The sequence below is a fragment of the Hyperolius riggenbachi genome, chromosome 9 (assembly GCF_040937935.1).
Source record: "Hyperolius riggenbachi isolate aHypRig1 chromosome 9, aHypRig1.pri, whole genome shotgun sequence".
Classification (NCBI taxonomy): domain Eukaryota; kingdom Metazoa; phylum Chordata; class Amphibia; order Anura; family Hyperoliidae; genus Hyperolius; species Hyperolius riggenbachi.
In genome coordinates, this window is record NC_090654.1 from 208,087,848 (window position 1) to 208,106,649 (window position 18,802).

An 18,802-nucleotide genomic window follows, 5' to 3' on the forward strand; every position below is an offset into this window, starting at 1 on the left:
GAACGGGAATGGATTTTCCCGTTCATTGATCTCCGGGCGAGCGGGCGGCGGCGGTTTTACTAGCGGCGGGCGGCGTGTTTACGAGCGGGAGCGCGGACAGCGTCGGGAACGCGGAAAGTACGTGTTTCTCCGTCCCTGGTTTTTAAAGGATGGAAAAAGGGGCGGAGAAATACGTACGCGCGGGGGTAAAGTGGTTAAAGAGAAGATGAAAAATTAGCTCCTAGGAGAAAAAGTTAAGTGAATAAAAGGGGAAGATGCACCTAACTCCAGAAAGCAAATAAGTGTCTATCAAGTCTTACCTATGATGAGTAGAACGTAATGCATGTACTGCATTATGCTCTACTCAGCCTGCAGTAAGAAATGTATGCATGTCATTCTGCTTAACACAGTTTAGTAAACATACCCCATAGCAGGGGTGGGACTTGATTGTCCTGGGGGCACCTGCAAAATTTGGCAATATGACCCCCCCCCCCCCCCCCATTATTGCTATGGGTGTGCTGCCACTTCCCTAACCCCTATGTGCAGCTCAGGAAATCTTGCAGAGTAGTGCGGCTGTGGATTGAAGTTCTGGCTGCAGGACAGGTCCCCTTCACTTCCCCCTCATTGTAGCCCTTGTGCAGCCAATCACCCAGCAACTACCGACACTGTGAGCCGCTAGGTGGGAGGCTGCACAGCAGTGACAATGTCGAGGAAGTGAAGAGTACCTGTCCCAATGCTGGAATGAGGTAAGGTATAAAGACCTGCTCCTGTGCTACTTTGCACCCCAGGACCAAGCCTCCAGGTCCCCAACACCCCCACGACTTCGGGGGTCATGGGGGTATTATTATTTAGTATTTATATAGCGCCAACATCAGCGCTGTACAGAGTATATATCGTTTTGTCACTAACTGTCCCTCGGAGGAGCTCACAATCTAGTCCCTACCATAATCATATGTCTGTATCGCGTAGTGTGTGTATTGTAGTCTAGGGCCAATTTAGGGGGGAAGCCTAACCACTATGCCACCGTGCTGCCCTATGTTATTGTTATGCATCTGACCCCAAGTAGAGATCTATCTTGGGTAAGGTCAAATAATGCTGGGAGTAATTTTTCTAATCGATTTCTCATAGAGGTGGAATGGAAAGCGATAAAAAAAACGGTAAATCGATCGGACAGTAAATCTACGGAAAAATCTCATCGTATATTCCCAGTATTAGTGTTGTGAATGAATCCCGCAGACCTCATAGATTGATTTACAGTCACCCATTGATGTACAATGTGCTGCAAACTTTCAATGACCGTGATACTTGGTTCAGGTATCTTGCATTCTCTGTCTGCTCTGAGCATGCGTTGGGCATGTTTTGCTATACGGTAGAGTCTGATTTACTACACAATGATGAAAGTTCACAGTGACAACAAGCTACATGAAATATTTGCTATCCTAGCTGCTAGAGTGTTGTTGCGAATGATGATGAGTACAGATAGTCGGCAGCGGTGTTAGATATTACACGCCAGCAGTTGAATGATCATGGATTTTGTTAGACCTCGTTAGACGACTGTCTTCTGTGTATGGGTACCATTAGTGTGACATGACTGCTTTGTGGCCCAAGTTCATGTATTTGTCTTATGTTTGAGGTAATATCAGAAATTAGTTTTGTTTTTGTTTTTTTTCCTATACACAAAGCGGTTTGATCAGTCAGACAATTTAAGGTCCGTACACACGCTATACAAAAGTCGCCACAAATAAAGTCACGAAACGACTTGAGGCCATGGAACCCACTACAAATCGCTAATCGCAATCGCTAGCGTTTTGTATGAGCGTTTTGTTAGAGATTTCATGAGTGTTTCTGGCGCTTTTGGTATCGATTTTAAAAAGTGTAAGCGTTTTGCCAGCGATTGTGTAGCGATTAGCATTTTTAATTCTGATTGGTCCTTTCAGTTAATTTTTTTTTTCTTTTTTTTTTACGGTGTGCAGTAATTTCAAACCGCTAGCAAGATTGCTTTCTGTAGGTTTTGACGAGCGATTACACCAGCGTTTATATACTTTACATTGCAGAAACGCTAAAATTGCTGCATGTCCTGCTTTTGCGATTTTGGTAATCGCAATCGCTCCATTGGAATTCGTCCCATCCATTAACATTAGCTGAGCGTTTTGAATTGCTTCCTAAACGCTCACAAAATCGCTCTAGTGGGTTCCAGCCTTGGAGTCCTATTGGAGAAAAGCGCTTTACAAAAGTTATTTTATTGTATTGCATTGTATTGTACCCCTAACTGGGGACAAAGGCAAACTGCAAGTCTTTTCAACCAGGGCTGTGGAGTTGGTACAAAAATCATCCGACTCCGATTCCTCAGTTTGTGAGACCACCGCCTCCAACTCCGACTCCAAGTACCCAAAATAGCTCCAATTCATCAGTCTAATACTTACCAGGGCTGTGGATTTCGTACAAAAATCATCCGACTCCGACTCCTCAGATTATGAAACCGCCAACCAAATCCGACTTCAGGTAGCCAAAATCGCTCTGACTCCGACTCCTCAACTATGACTCCACAGCCCTGTTTACAATGACTTTGTCTGCACACCAATATTGCAAACGACCAATTTATTTAAATACTGTGTGCGGAAGTGACATTACACACATTCTGTAGAACATTGTACACATGTGACTAACTGCACGATGTCTGGCCAAAAGTCGCCTGAGTTGATCCACCAGATGGATAAGGAAAAATGCTTGATATTGGGCACTCGTTGTTGTTTGGCTGTATTTTTTTTACTCAAAATAATTGTCCAATACAGCGAAATCTGTCATTTTCCGGACATTTCAAATTACTTTTCTTGAGAGTGTCAAGTTGGCCGGATAGTGTACTGGTTAAAGGGGAACTGAAGTAAGAGGTATACGGAGGCTGCCATATTTATTTCCTTTTAATCAATACCAGTTGCCTGGCAGCCCTGCTGGTCTATTTCTCTGCAGTAGTATCTGAATAACACCAGAAATAAGAATGCAGCTAGTCTTGTCAGATCTGACTTTAAAGTCTGAAACGCCTGATCTGCTGCATGCTTGTTCAGGGGCTATGGCTAATAGTATTAGAGGCAGAGAATCAGCAGGGCTGCCAGGCAACTGGTATTGCTTAAAAGGAAATAAACATGGCAGCCTCCATATAACTCTCTCTTCAGTTCCCCTTTAAGGGCTCTGCCTCTGACACAGGAGACCTGGGTTCCAATCTCCAAGCAGGGGGTTTCAGCGTACTGCACTCACCTATTCAGTAAGGAGACTTTGGGCAAGACTCCCTAACAGTGATACTGCCTACTGAGCACGCCCTAGTGGCTGCAGCTCTGGTGCTTTGAGTCTGCCAGGACAAAAGAGCAATATAAATGTTCTGTGCCTTATCAAGTAAAACCAGTTGGATTTAGTAACTATTGAGTGTAAACAATTGTTGAAGAACAGGACTCAGATTGTGTGCCCACCTTGACGAGTACAGGTCATGTTTTGGTTTGACTTTTAGTTGTATCAGAAATAATTTTTTGGGGAGGCACTTTTTGGTGTCCATAGATGGGTGGCCAAATCCTATCATTATTTATTTATATAGCGCCAACATCTTCTGTAGTGCTGTAGATAGTACAAAACAAAGTGCAAAACATACATGAGAGGGTCAAAACTCTGTACAATCAGAACATTCAGCAATGCAATTACATACAATTTTGATGAGACGTCACCAATACTGGTGCATGTTCATATGACAAAGCACATCAGAATAAGAAACATTAGGATGAGGACCCTGCCCTTGCAAGCTTACAATCTAGAGCTGGGGTGTCCACACTTTTTCGGCTTGCGAGCTGCTTTAAAATTTGCCGAGTCCAGGAGATCTACCGTTCATGAACAGCCCCCAGGTACAAGTGCCATCCAGTATAGGTAGCTGGTACAGGTCCCTTCAGCATAGGTAGCTGGGTACAAGTCCCTTCAGTATAGGTAGCTGGGTACAAGTCCCTTCAGTATAGGTAGCTGGGTACAAGTCCCTTCAGTATAGGTAGCTGGATACAGGTCCCTTCAGCATAGGTAGCTGGGTACAGGTGCCTTTAACATAGGTAGCTGGGTACAGGTCCCTTCAGCACAGGTAGCTGGGTGCAGGTCCCTTTAGCACAGGTAGCTGAGTACAGGTCCCTTCAGAATAGGTAGCTGGGTACAGGTCCCTTCAGCATAGGTAGCTGGGTACAGGTCCCTTCAGCATAGGTAGCTGGGTACAGGTCCCTTCAGCATAGGTAGCTGGGTACAGGTCCCTTCAGCATAGGTAGCTGGGTATAGGTGCCTTTAGCATAGGTAGCTGGGTACAGGTGCCTTTAGCATAGGTAGGTAGGGATAGGTGCCTTTAGCATAGGTAGGTAGGGATAGGTGCCTTTAGCATAGGTAGGTAGGGATAGGTGCCTTTAGCATAGGTAGGTAGGGATAGGTGCCTTTAGCATGGGTAGCTAGGGATAGGTGCCTTTAGCATGGGTAGTTAGGGATAGGTGCCTTTAGCATAGGTAGCTAGGGATAGGTGCCTTTAGCATAGGTAGCTAGGGATAGGTGCCTTTAGCATAGGTAGCTAGGGATAGGTGCCTTTAGCATAGGTAGCTAGGGATAGGTGCCTTTAGCATAGGTAGGTAGGGATAGGTGCCTTTAGCATAGGTAGGTAGGGATAGGTGCCTTTAGCATAGGTAGGTAGGGATAGGTGCCTTTAGCATGGGTAGCTAGGGATAGGTGCCTTTAGCATGGGTAGTTAGGGATAGGTGCCTTTAGCATAGGTAGCTAGGGATAGGTGCCTTTAGCATAGGTAGGTAGGGATAGGTGCCTTTAGCATAGGTAGCTAGGGATAGGTGCCATTAGCATAGGTAGCTGGGTACAGGTGCCTTTAGCATGGGTAGGTAGGGATAGGTGCCTTTAGCATGGGTAGGTAGGGATAGGTGCCTTTAGCATAGGTAGGTAGGGATAGGTGCCTTTAGCATAGGTAGCTAGGGATAGGTGCCTTTAGCATAGGTAGGTAGGGATAGGTGCCTTTAGCATAGGTAGGTAGGGATAGGTGCCTTTAGCATGGGTAGCTAGGGATAGGTGCCTTTAGCATGGGTAGTTAGGGATAGGTGCCTTTAGCATAGGTAGCTAGGGATAGGTGCCTTTAGCATAGGTAGGTAGGGATAGGTGCCTTTAGCATAGGTAGCTAGGGATAGGTGCCATTAGCATAGGTAGCTGGGTACAGGTGCCTTTAGCATGGGTAGGTAGGGATAGGTGCCTTTAGCATGGGTAGGTAGGGATAGGTGCCTTTAGCATAGGTAGGTAGGGATAGGTGCCTTTAGCATAGGTAGCTAGGGATAGGTGCCTTTAGCATAGGTAGGTAGGGATAGGTGCTCAATCACTTACCTCCCTGCAGCGGTGATGTCTGGTCTCCCCTCTTTCAGCTGCAGGGCAGATTAGAAACATGTCGGCGGCTGATGGAGTGCTCCGGTGGGCAGCACGACTGACTGAAGCATGCGTGCGTGTGTGTGTGTGCGTGTATGAGTTGTGCGCGGCGCCGCCCCCATCCACGACGTCGCGTCATGGCAGAACCGCCCCTTACCTTTCTTCAGCCGTGCCACCTCTCTCCTCCCCGCTTCCTATTGGCCAGCGGCCGGCAGCAGAATTTGATGGGACAGCTGCTGGCCGCAAAATGTGATGGGACGCGGCCAACAGGCCGCAATCTACCAAATAGGCGGTCGCGATCTACCGGTAGATCGCGATCGATCTATTGGGCACCTATGATGAGGATAGTGGGTTGGAGACATTTAGTAAAGGAGACACAGTAAAGGTAGCCATACATCTAGTGATGCTGGGCAGACAATTCTTTCTCTAATCAAATCACATCAAGCAAATCTAATTAGAGAGAGATCTGTCGGCTGCCCGTACACTGCAGGCCGATTTCCGATCGATTTCAGCATTAAAGGGACACTTAAGTCAAACAAAAAAAATGAGTTTTACTCACCTGGGGCTTCCAATAGCCCGCTGCAGCTGTCCGGTGCCCTCACCATCTCCCTCCGATCCTCCTGGCCCCGCCGGCAACCACTTCCTGTTTCGGTGACAGGAGCTGACAGGCTGGGGACACAAGTGATTCTTCACGTTCCTGGCCACAATAGTGCCATCTATGCTGCTATAGCATATATCATATACCATATAGCAGCATAGAGGGTGCTAATGTGTCTGGGAACGCGAAGAATCACTCGCGTCCCCAGCCTGTCAGCTCCTGTCACCGAAACAGGAAGTGGCTGCTGGCGGGGCCAGGAGGATCGGAGGGAGACAGCGAGGGCACCAGACAGCTGCAGGGGGCTATTGGAAGCCCTAGGTTAGTAAAACTCATTTTTTTTGTTTGACTTAAGTGTCCCTTTAAATCTCTCGGGAATCAGCTTGTGATGCGGCAACAAATGATCAATACACTGATTTAAAGCGGACCTGAACTCAGAACTGCTTCTCTGCTCTAAAAGTTACTCAACAGCATAATAACCTTTAATGAGAAACGTTTCTTTGTTACAGCTAATACAACTCCCGTAATAAATCTGCAGTTTGTCTGCTTGCTGCTTTCATGGAAGCATATATATTGTTAACATCCTGCGCTTTCAAATGAGCTTATCTGCCATGGCAGTCAGCTGACACAGCTGAGGGACCAAATTACAACTTGTGATTAGACATAGATGAGGGGGAATCAGACAGGCGAAACTGTCTAAATACATACAGGGTGCATTTCTCTGTTTTTCTTCTGTCCTGTGCGAGAGTTCGGGTCCAACCAGCACTGCTGTGAAATATATTCAGTTGTGACTGTGTATGTGTCATCCAGTGATTGTTTCCAGTTCAGCTGAATGAGGGGGAGGAGGGTGGACTTAGCACAAGAAGACATGGGCCTGGCAGCTCTGTGTCAGTGAGCAATTTACATGCATGGAGTGGATGCTTCTTACTAAACTGTGTACTGGACACACGCTGGCATTAGTTATGTCTATAAGCGTATCCGTAATCTCTTTCCCTCTCTGTGCAGTCTGATATAGTCTACGTTCTTCCTTTTTCTTGTTCCCCCTCTTCCTCCTCCGTCCCCTCCTCTTCCTTTCTCATTCCTGGCCTCTCCCTCCTCACTCCCTCCCTTGCTTGTTGACACAGCCATGTGGAAAATATCAGAGCAGGGAGGATCTGGTGTCATGTGACCTCCCTATTCCATTCATAAAATACCTGTGTCCATTCACAGTGCCAGCTCAGTCACATCGCAGGGACACCTGCAGGGGAATGCCCTGCACTTGTACTGTTCTGACAATAATGGCCTTCACAGATACTTGTAGAAATGAATTTATTATTATTAGTGAATGTATGTGCCCATTGGGCGCAGACAATCTGTATGGGTAGTGAGACACTTGGGATTGTTGGAGAGGTGGCTGGACAGTGATGGTTTTAGGGGGAGGGCAGCTGGTAAAGTGTAGCAGTACAGTACACCTGAGATGAGGTGTATAATAATAATAATTCCAGTATTTGTATAGCGCTTTTCTCATGTCGGACTCAAAGTGCTTGCAAGGCAGCCACTGGAGTGCCCTTAGTAGGCAGTAGCATTGTTAGGGTTTCTCGCCCAAGAACTCTTTACTGAATAGGTGCTGGCTTACTGAATTAGGAAGCGCCAAGATTTGAACCCTGGTCTCCTGTGTCAGAGGCAGAGCCCTTAACCATTACTACTGGCATCATGCCACTGCGTATGTGCATATTGATTAGCAGGCAGAAGCAGCGCTGGAGTATACATGTCCTGTATATATGAAAGTGCAGTTGCAGGCAAGAGGGAGCAGCAATGTGGTACATATATGTACAGTATATGTGAGAGGAATAGCAGTACAGTACACATAATGAGCTGTATATATGAGTGTGCAGCAGTGCAGTACATATGCACCAGGGCTGTGGAGTCGGTCCAAAAATCCACTGACTCCTCAGTTTAGGATTCCACCGACTCCTCGACTCTGACTCCTCTAATTTGCATATTACAATTTTGTTGATTAACAGTATGTAACGTGAAATTCGTCGCTTAACTGCCAACGCTTAGGAATTTTACAAGACAACTGAAGTGAGAAGGATATGTAGACTACTATATTTATTCCCTTTAAACTAAAACTAGTCCTTGGTAAGAGTACTTGTAAAAGGTACAGACCGGAACAAAGAACATCTATCAGGCCCTATGCAATGTAACTGTGGGTACATGTAAGAGTGATGTGCAGGTACTCTGCAGGGGAATGAGGGGATTCTGCCTCTATTACACATTCTTCATGCACAATCTGAACCAGGTTTATGGGTGATAGACAACACCTCTGTGTTCAATGTGCACAACATTCTCAGTGGATTCCCTGCAGCTCTGTGGGGAGTGCATATGTAGAGTATAGTACTTCTGTGTAACAAAGTAAACCTGAGACAGATGAAATTAAAGTTTTATACATACCTGGGGCTTCCTCCAGCCCCCTTCAGGCTAATCAGTCCCTCGCTGTCCTCCTTCGCCACCTGGATCTTCTGCTATGAGTCCAGGTACTTGAGCCAGTCTGGTGTAGTGCGCATGCACACACTCCGCCGCCGGGGGTGTACTACACCTGCCCAGCACTATTGCGCAGGTGCAGAATGCTCCTGGCTGTGAAAGCGGCACGTAGCCAGACTGCTCTGACTGGCTGAATTACCGGGACTCATAGCAGAAGTTCCAGGTGGTGAAGGACGACAGCGAGGGACTGATTAGCCTGAAGGGAAGCCCCAGGTATGTATAACACTCTCTTCTTTTCATCCGTCTCAGGTACCCTTTAATTTGTAGTCACCAAACCAAATTTTAACAACATATCAAATTATTTGATTTCATGAGCAAAGAGGGTGCATATATTTGCATGAATCAGCATTAACACAGAATTATTTCCATCTCATTGACCATCTCTATTAGTGACACAGCTACACATCAGGCTTTATTCTTACAGCATAGACGTTATTTAGTATATATAAGAGATTCCAGTGTACACATCATATATACGGTCACAATCAGATGTGTATATCTGACTTTAAAAATACGGGGACTGCTTTACTGAAGCAGCACAAGTAACTAATTTTGATTGGTTTATTTCATTTTTGTGGACTGAGCACAGCTATTACTGTATATATACTGTATATATACATTATTTTTAATGACTATTATCTGAGAAATAGAACATTTTATCATATTTTCTATTTTAATTACAGTTACAAATTCATTAGGAGTCGGAGTCGGTGCATTTTTTCCCGACTCCCGACTCCAGGCACCCAAAATTGCTCCGACTCCACGACTCAGACTCCACAGCCCTATGTAAATGTAGTAGCAAGCAAGAACAGCAGTGCTGAACATATGAGTTGAGCTGTATATGTGAGTGTGCAGGAAGCAGGAGCAGCAGTACAGTACATATGAGCTGTATATGTGAGTGTGCAGGAGGTAGGAGCAGCAGTACAGTACATATGAGCTGTATATGTCAGTGTTCAGGAGGTGGGAGCAGCAGTACAGTACATATGAGCTGTACATGTGAGTGTGCAGGAGGTGGGAGCAGTAGTACAGTACATATGCACTGTATATGTGGTAATGTATACCTTGCACTGGGCACCGGGGGGGGGGGGCACATTTAACATTAGGGGGGACAGCATGAGGCGGTGGATGCGGCGTCACAAGGCCGATTCCAGATCGATTTCAGCATCAAAATGACGGGAATGGGCCTGTGGTGTATGGGCAGCTGACAGATCTCTCTCTTATCAGATTCGATTAGAGAGAGATTTGTCTCTTGGTCGAATCTGCCCATACATCGCTAGATGTATGGCTACCTTAAAACCAGGGCTGTGGAGTCGGAGTCGGAGTCGTGGAGTCGGGCAATTTTGGGTGCCTGGAGTCGGAGTCGGGAAAAAATGCACCGACTCCGACTCCTAATGAATTTGTAACTGTAATTAAAATAGAAAATATGATAAAATGTTCTATTTCTCAGATAATAGTCATTAAAAATAATGTATATATATATACAGTATATATACAGTAATAGCTGTGCTTAGTCCACAAAAATGAAATAAACCAATCAAAATTAGTTACTTGTGCTGCTTTAATAAAGCAGTCCCCGTATTTTTAAGGTCAGATATACATATTTGATTGTGACTGTATATATGATGTGTACACAGGAATCTCTTATATATACTAAATAACATCTATGCTGTAAGAATAAAGCCTGATGTGTAGCTGTGTCACTAATAGAGATGGTCAACGAGATGGAAATAATTCTGCATTGATGCTGATTTATGCAAATGTATGCACTCCCTTTGCTGATAAAATCAAATAATTTGATATGTTATTAAAATTTGGTTTGGTGACTACAAATTAAAGGGTAACTGAGACGGATGAAAAGTAAAGTTTTATACCTACCTGGGGCTTCCTCCAGCCCCCTTCAGGCTAATCAGTCTCTCGCTGTCCTCCACCACCCGGATCTTCTGCTATGAGTCCTGGTAATTCAGCCAGTCAGCGCTGTCCGGCCGCATGCCGCTCCCACAGCCAGGAACATTCTGCACCTGCGCAATAGTGCTGCACAGGTGTAGTATGCTCCTGGCGGCGGAGTGTGTGCATGCGCACTACGCCTGACTGGCTCAAGTACCTGGACTCATAGCAGAAGATCCAGGTGGTGGAGGAGGACAACAAGGGACTGATTATCCTGAAGGCGGCTGGAGGAAGCCCCAGGTATGTATAAAACTTTAATTTCATCTGTCTCAGGTTTACTTTGTTACACAGTAGTACTATACTCTACATATGCACTCCCCTCAGAGCTGCAGGGTATCCACTGAGAATGCTGTGCACATTGAACACAGAGGTGTTGTCTGTTTACAATCTCCTCATTCCCCTGCAGAGTACCTGCACATCATTCTTACATGTACCCACACTTACGTTGCCTAAGGCCTGATAGATGTTCTTTGTTCCGGTTTGTACCTTTTACAAGTACTCTTACCAAGGACTAGTTTTAGTCTAAAGGGAATAAATATAGTAGTCTACATATCCTTCTCACTTCAGTTGTCTTGTAAAATTCCTAAGCGTTGGCAAATAAGAGACGAATTTCATGTTACATACTTTTAATCAACAAAATTGTAATATGCAAATTAGAGGAGTCGGAGTTGTGGAGTCGGAGTCGGTGAAATCCTAAACTGAGGAGTCGGAGTCGGAGTCGGTGGATTTTTGGACCGACTCCACAGCCCTGACCAATATAGCCACCTTTCTTTGCAAGGACACTCAAAAGCCTGCCATCCATGGATTCTGTCAGTGTTTTGATCTGTTCACCATCAACATTGCGTGCAGCAGCAACCACAGCCTCCCAGACACTGTTCAGAAAGGTGTACTGTTTTCCCTCCTTCTAAATCTCACATTTTATGATGGACCACAGGTTCTCAATGGGTTTCAGATCTGGTGAACAAGGAGGCCATGTCATTAGTTTTTCTTCTTTTATACCCTTTCTTGCCAGCCACGCTGTGGAGTACTTGGACGCGTGTGATGGAGCATTGTCCTGCATGAAAAATCATGTTTTTCTTGAAGGATGCAGACTTCTTCCTGTACCACTGCTTGAAGAAGGTGTCTTCCAGAAACTGGCAGTAGGACTGGGAGTTGAGCTTGACTCCATCCTCAACCCGAAAAGGCCCCACAAGCTCATCTTTGATGATACCAGCCCTAACCAGTACCTTACCTCCACCTTGCTGGCGTCTTAGTCAGACTGGAGCTCTCTGCCCTTTACCAATCCAGCCACGGCCCATCCATCGGGCCCATCAACACTCACTCTCATTTCATCAGTCCATAAAACCTTAGAAAAATCAGTCTTGAGATATTTCTTGGCCCAGTCTTGACGTTTCAGCTTGTGTGTCTTGTTCAGTCGTCTTTCAGCCTTTCTTACCTTGGCCATGTCTCTGAGTATTGCACACCTTGTGCTTTTGGGCACTCCAGTGATGTTGCAGCTCTGAAATATGGCCAAACTGGTGGCAAGTGGCATCTTGGCAGCTGCACGCTTGACTTCTCAGTTCATGGGCAGTTATTTTGTGCACTGGTTTTTCCACACGCTTCTTGCGACCCTGTTGACTATTTTGAATGAAACGCTAGATTGTTCGATGATCACGCTTCAGAAGCTTTGCAATTTTAAGAGTGCTGCATCCCTCTGCAATATATCTCACTATTTTTGACTTTTCTGAGCCTGTCAAGTCCTTCTTTTGACCCATTTTGCCAAAGGAAAGGAAGTTGCCTAATAATTATGCACACCTGATATAGGGTGTTGATGTCATTAGACCACACCCCTTCTCATTACAGAGATGCACATCACCTAATATGCTCAATTGGTAGTAGGCTTTCGAGCCTATACAGCTTGGAGTGAGACAACATGCATAAAGAGGATGATGTGGTCAAAATACTCATTTGCCTAATAATTCTGCACTCCCTGTATGAGTGAATTGGAGAAGGTGATTCTAGGGGAGGAAGAAAAAGGTTGTGTGCACAGCAGAGGTTGAGGTTTGGATGGTATTTGGAGACTAGTGGGAAGATGTACTGGAGACGAAGATTGTGGCGAGCTTTGTAGGTTAGAGTTAAAGTGGACCTGAACTCTTGCACAGGACAGAAGGAAAACAGAGAGAAATGCACCCTGAATGTATTCAGAGCGTTTAGCCTGTTTAACCTCTTGACGACCAGCTAACGCCGATTGGCGTAAACTGGTCGTCTGCGGGTTACCATGGAAACCTTTCCATGTCAGTTCACGGAGGGTGTCTCCGTGAACAGCCGGAGAGCCGCCGATCGCGGCTCGCCGGCAAAATGTAAACACGCGGGGAAGAAATCCCAGCTGTTTACATCATACGGCGCTTCTTCATTGCAGCTGGGCGGTAGAGAGGGTCTCTTCCAGGCTTACGTCTTCTTCAGTGTCATGTGACTACTCGCGTCATGTGACTAGTCAGAAGCCTGGAATAAACCCTCTCTACTGCTCGGCTTCAATGAAGAAGACGTCTGGGTAAGTTTTAACCCTCGCTCGCACGGCTGCGGCACCCTCGCCTGACTGCTCAGGAACGGCCCGGTTTGCGTCCTCACAGACCCCCACCCCCGGTAGATTTTGCCCTGCGAATGGTCAGTTTCTTCACTAGTGTGAACAGAGTAACCAAGCAGCTCAGGGTGACCCAAACCACTAGGAATGTATAGGGGATTAAAGAGACTGAAAAGCCCTCCTAGTAAAAAGCAATGCTTGGTGTGACTTACCTTTTTAAAACAGAAGGAAATTTGAAGAAACGTTCTGTTATCCTATTGCCCCCAATGCAGCGCTTCATGTTTGGTTTCCGGTCCGCTGGGCTACGCGGTCCAGAAAAATAGTACTACAACAATGTTGCGGTCCGTTCAGTGGAACAGATGCAACAGATCTGTATAAACGGATGCATGTGATCGATTCCATAGGTTAACATTGGATCCGTTTGCATCTGTTCCGTCTGTACAGTATTACGGTCTGTTTTTTAACGCAGATGTGAACCGGGCCTTACACTAGGGCACTTTTTTTGCATTGCGTTACCCTTTCTGCAAGTAGGGCAACAAAGTCAAACAGAGCATTACCGTGCGATGCAATGGAAGTCAATGGCCGACAAAGAATTCTTTAATTTGTTGGCAGCAGGGCGCATGCGCGGAACGAGGCTAATACGAAAGGGAAGCCAAGAATCCCAGTGATGTACTTCCTGTCCAGTGAGTAGTATGTCACTGGGCGAGGGAGGCGTGCAAGCGTGGGTGAGGGGGAGTGCTATGCATATGACCCTGTCGGCACACTCTGCTGCAAAGTCACATGAATCGATTTTTTGGCATTGTGATGCAAGGGGGCGGAGCATCACAGCAACGCTTCCCTCAAGTGTAAAACCGGCCTGAAGTGAATCATCTTACTAATCGGCAACTAATGAAGCTACAGTATATCAGTATAGACTGGATAGGTGCAAGTCTGTCAGTTGATAGGCCACATAGCAGGCTACCATAGTAGTCAAAGTGAGTTACTATTAGGGCATGCACTACCAATTTATGTCATGAGTGAGAAAGGATCGGATGCAAGATATTAGATCAAAGAGGTATGGCGGGCAACAATCAAAATCATTAAATTGATATAATATAGCAATAGAAGTCCGTCATGAATCATATTTTGATCAATTATCAGTCCCAAATAACATTCTTCACAGTTGCCTCTTCAAATAAAAGTCCTCATGACCATTAAAACAAAACACGCTCACCAGAACTCGTGGCTGACCTAGATTGATCAGCAAACATACTTTTGGCCCTGCCAGCAGTATCCCCTTAGCGATGTGTTGTTCTTCAATGCTCATAAAAATACAGCAAACAGCAATAGTGTAATACTGTATGGTACACTGCAATAGGTCTCTACAACACCAGTGCTCCCAGCAATCTCTGTTCACCCAGTGTGTGATCACACAGTACAATAAAGCCTCTGACCGGACAATGTGGCTGACCCGACATAGACCAGCAATATTTGCTTTCTTTACTCCTCAATGTAGTATGACAGCGAGTTCAGAGCCTCTAAAATCCCAAAGAACGCTCAACGTGGTGTAATACTGTTTTATTCCATAAAATATTTAAAAGTAGTGCACTTACAATCTCAAAGATAAAATTCGCAGATCACAAACAATTTCCACGTGTTAGTGTCTCCTCCGCTGTTAGGCTCCGCCCTGCTAGTTTTGTCTCCGATGACTCATCAGGGGTAAGATATGTTTTTGAGTTTGAGATTACAGGAGGCGGTTAGAGAGTGAGTAGTGGAATGCAATGGAGAGGAAAAGTCGCATCTATGCATGCAGTGCGACGCATACAGTACATACAAATTATACTTCACTGCCACTGTTAACACCTTCGTTATGGGGCAATGCATGCATCCGTTGCACAACACTGCTACTGTGAACGTACCATTATAGTATAATTTCATTTTGTTAGCAATGTGATTATATTATCTGATGCGATGCACCACTGTGAAGCCACAGAGATGGTCTTATGCAACAAGAGCAACATGCACTGTTGCTATGGGGAAGAGAGGAAGGATAATGGTACGGCGCTTGATGGCGTGGAATCGGGCAGACAAGGCAAGGAGGGAAACAATATACTTGGCTGATTCTGTCACATAAAAATTTGGCATGCTGGATTTAAAGGATACCCGTTGTGACATGTGACATGATGAGATAGACGTGTATGTACAGTGTCTAGCATACAAATAACTATATTGTGTAGAGTAGACGACCGGACCTCAACTGGAAAATAAGCAGGAGGCCACGGCCGAATGAAACAGAGGATGCGGATGGCGTCCTCTGTGGCTAAAACTTGCAGCCAGGTATTTAACTTTTTTCAATTCTCGCATCGTAAGTCCTTTAATACAATACAACTATAAGACACTTTCTTAGCACAAAATGTCTTCTGAGAGCAGGAAAGAGATAAAAAGAAGGTAAATAGTTCATAGATTTTAGCTCTGGCATACTTCAATGAATGTGTCATTGAGCAAAAACAATAAAACAGTCAAAACTTAAAGGGAAGGTTCACGCTGTTTCTTAAAAAAAATAAAAATACAAATCCACTTACCTGGGGCTTCCTCCAGCCCGTGGCTGGCAGGAGGTGCCCTCGGCGCCTGCACAGTACAGCCCGGAGGACGTCCGATGACGTCAGCGCGCCGCCGTGAGGCGCATTTTGGAGCGCACAAGAAGCCCGACCTGGCAGCCGGCCTGGCCAGGTCGGGTGTGCCGCCGGAGGAGACCGGGAGCCTGCCACGGGCTGGAGGAAGCCCCAGGTAAGTGGATTTGTATTTTTATTTTTTTAAGATAGACCATGAACCTTCCCTTTAAAAAATAGATTTAAATATAAAAAACTGTGGAATATGTTCAAAAGCCATTTTTAGGAGAAAGAGGATTGATACAATTGTTGATTTCATTTGTTTATTTACACCTCCGGTGTCCTTTAAGCGACCCCTGGGGACACTTGCACTTTCGCTAGATTTTGGGCCAGCAACCTTTAACAGCCTATGTGGCAGAGTTCTATATATTTCACACTTGTCAGGTAGTTCAGCCTGTTGGGGCTTTCGGGTGCAATGAAAATACAGCCAAATAGCATCAAGGTATGTTAGCGCTGGTGTTACCCAGCGGCAGGAAACCGAGTCTGAGCATGGCCACTTTCAGGTGTGACTCCAAGGGGAGCTGCCTCTTCACCACAGCTATCGAGCGCTAGCAAGTGCCTGCCCGGTGTACCAGAGTAGCTGATCAGTCAGTCAGTGGCACAGAACTGGTTTACCAGACAGATATAAACCCACACTATAAGGTTTTAAAGGACCACTATCACGAAAAATTATAAAATGTAAAATCCATGTGCACACATACAGATAAGAAGTACATTTCTTCCAGAGTAAAATGAGCCATAAATTACTTTTCTCCTATGTTGCTGTCACTTACGGTAGATAGTAGAAATCTGACAGGTTTTGGACTAGTTCATCTCTTCATGGGGGATTCTCAGCATGGCCTTTATTCTTTAAAAAGACACTCCCTGAATAGGAGTTATACAGAGATACTGGCCAGCCTCCCTGCTGGTTCCAAATTTTTTGGGCATTTGGACGGAGCAAAATGTAAAGAATACCCTGGGAATCCCCCATGAGGAGTGACAGCAACATAGGAGAAATGTAATTTATGGCTCATTTTACTCTGGAAGAAATGTACTTCTTATTTGTACAGGTTTACATGTATTTAACATTGTATGATTTGTGTGATAGTGGTCCTTTAAACTTTAAAGGGAATCTGAAGTGAAAATAACCTTATGATATGATTTGTATGTGTAGTACAGCTAAGAGATAGAACATTAGCAGCAGAGATAGGAGTCTGATATTATTCTCAGTGGAGGAAGAGTTAAGAAACTCCAGTTGTTACCTATGAAAAAGAGCTTCACTGAGCTCTCCCACTTTGCAGAGAGCTCTGTCTTCTGAAGCTTATCATCTCAACTCTCTGTCACAGTATTGTTTTTTTCTGCAGAGGAAAGTTCAAAAGGTCATTCACCTGCTCTGTGAAATCATTTAGAATGCTGAGTGTAGTGTGTAATCTGCAAATATTAGAGAATGATGCAATGTTATTAAAAAAACAACGATATAACTGAAAATGAAAATATGAGACTATTTTCTTTGCTACTAATGTTCTATTAATTATCCATACTACACAACCAATTCATTATATCATATATTTTTTTTCGCTTCAGTGTCACTCTAAGCGTGTTATGAACCATACAGGCACCGTTCCTGGAATCTTCAGTGCCCCTTTTCTCAGAGCGGTAGCATAAGATACCAGTTAAAGGGTGTCATGGAAAAAATACATATCAAATACATGCATAACGTAAAAACATTAATTTGTTTAGTTCAAGCAGAGCATCAAAATTAACAGGTACAACCATAAAAAGGAAACTTCCACTTAGATACGGGCTCTTGGAGGACCCATGGGCCTGACAGTGAACACTGCCACCATACCGCTGTACACTCTTACCCAACCGGTTTCAATATTTGCTTGGTGAACCCCCACATAAAAAGAAACACTGGGAGATTTGCTCGCCCATCACTAGTTCAGTATACGTGAGATGATCTGAATATATGAGGGTGTAATGAGTATCAGCTGTATATTACTCATCAGATTAGCTATATACTATATATGCAAGTGTGCAAGAGCAGGCACACCGGTGCTCCTGATGAGTTGTATACGTGAACATATAAGAGGCAACAGTACATTACACATGAGACCAGTTGTATGTGTGTGAGTTTGAAGCAAGCAGGACCAGCAGCAGTATATTACATGATATAAGCTGTATATGTGAGTAGCAGCTGTATATTACACATGAGCTAAATATGTGAGTGTGCAGGAGGTAGGAGCAGCAGCAGTATATTACATGAGATGAGCTTCATATGTGAATGTGCAGCAATAAGGAGAAGCAGCAGTACATGAGATGAGCTGTATATGTGACTATGGTGTAGGCAGGAGCAGCTGCAATATATAACATAAGATGATTTATATATGTGAATATGCAGCAGCAGTATATTACATGAGCTGAGCTGAATATGTGAATGTGTAGCATATATTACACATGAGATGAGTTGTATATGTTAACGTGCAGCAGGCAGTAGCAGCACTATATTATACTAGAACTGAGCTGTTAATATGAATGTGCAGCAGTATATTACACATGAGCTGAATATGTAGCAGGCATGAGCAGCAGCAGTGTATTACACAAGATGCACTGGATATGTGAATGTGCAGCAGTACAGTATATTACACATGGGGTGAGCTGTATATGTGATTGAGCAAGAGCAGCAGCAGCAGTATATTACATGAATGTGCAGCAAGCAGGAGCAGAAGCAGTGTACACATGAGATGAGTTGCATATGTGAATGTGCAGCAGCAGCAGCAGTATATTACACAGGAGATGAACTGTATATGTGAATGATCAGCAGCAATATATTACACAAGATGATCTGAATGTGCAGCAGTGTTACACATGGGATGAGCTGTATATGTGAATAAGCAGCAGCAGTGTATTACATGAGATGATCTGAATGTGCCTCAGGCAGCAGCAGCAGCAACATATTACACATGAATGTGCAGCAGGCAGGAGCAGCAGTGTTACACATGGGATGAGCTGTATATGTGAATGAGCAGCAGCAGTATATTACATGAGATGATCTGAATGTGCCTCAGGCAGCAGCAGCAGCAACATATTACACATGAATGTGCAGCAGGCAGGAGCAGCAGTGGGATGAGCTGTATATGTGAATGAGCA

At 44.8% G+C, this 18,802-nt stretch overlaps 1 long non-coding RNA gene across 1 annotated transcript in view; it reads right to left on the reverse strand.

Annotated features, from left to right (window-relative positions):
* LOC137532913 (uncharacterized) overlaps window positions 1-18,802 on the reverse strand; it is a 235,819-nt gene that overhangs the window by 76,949 nt on the left and 140,068 nt on the right. The gene's annotated exons all lie outside the window — the stretch shown is intronic.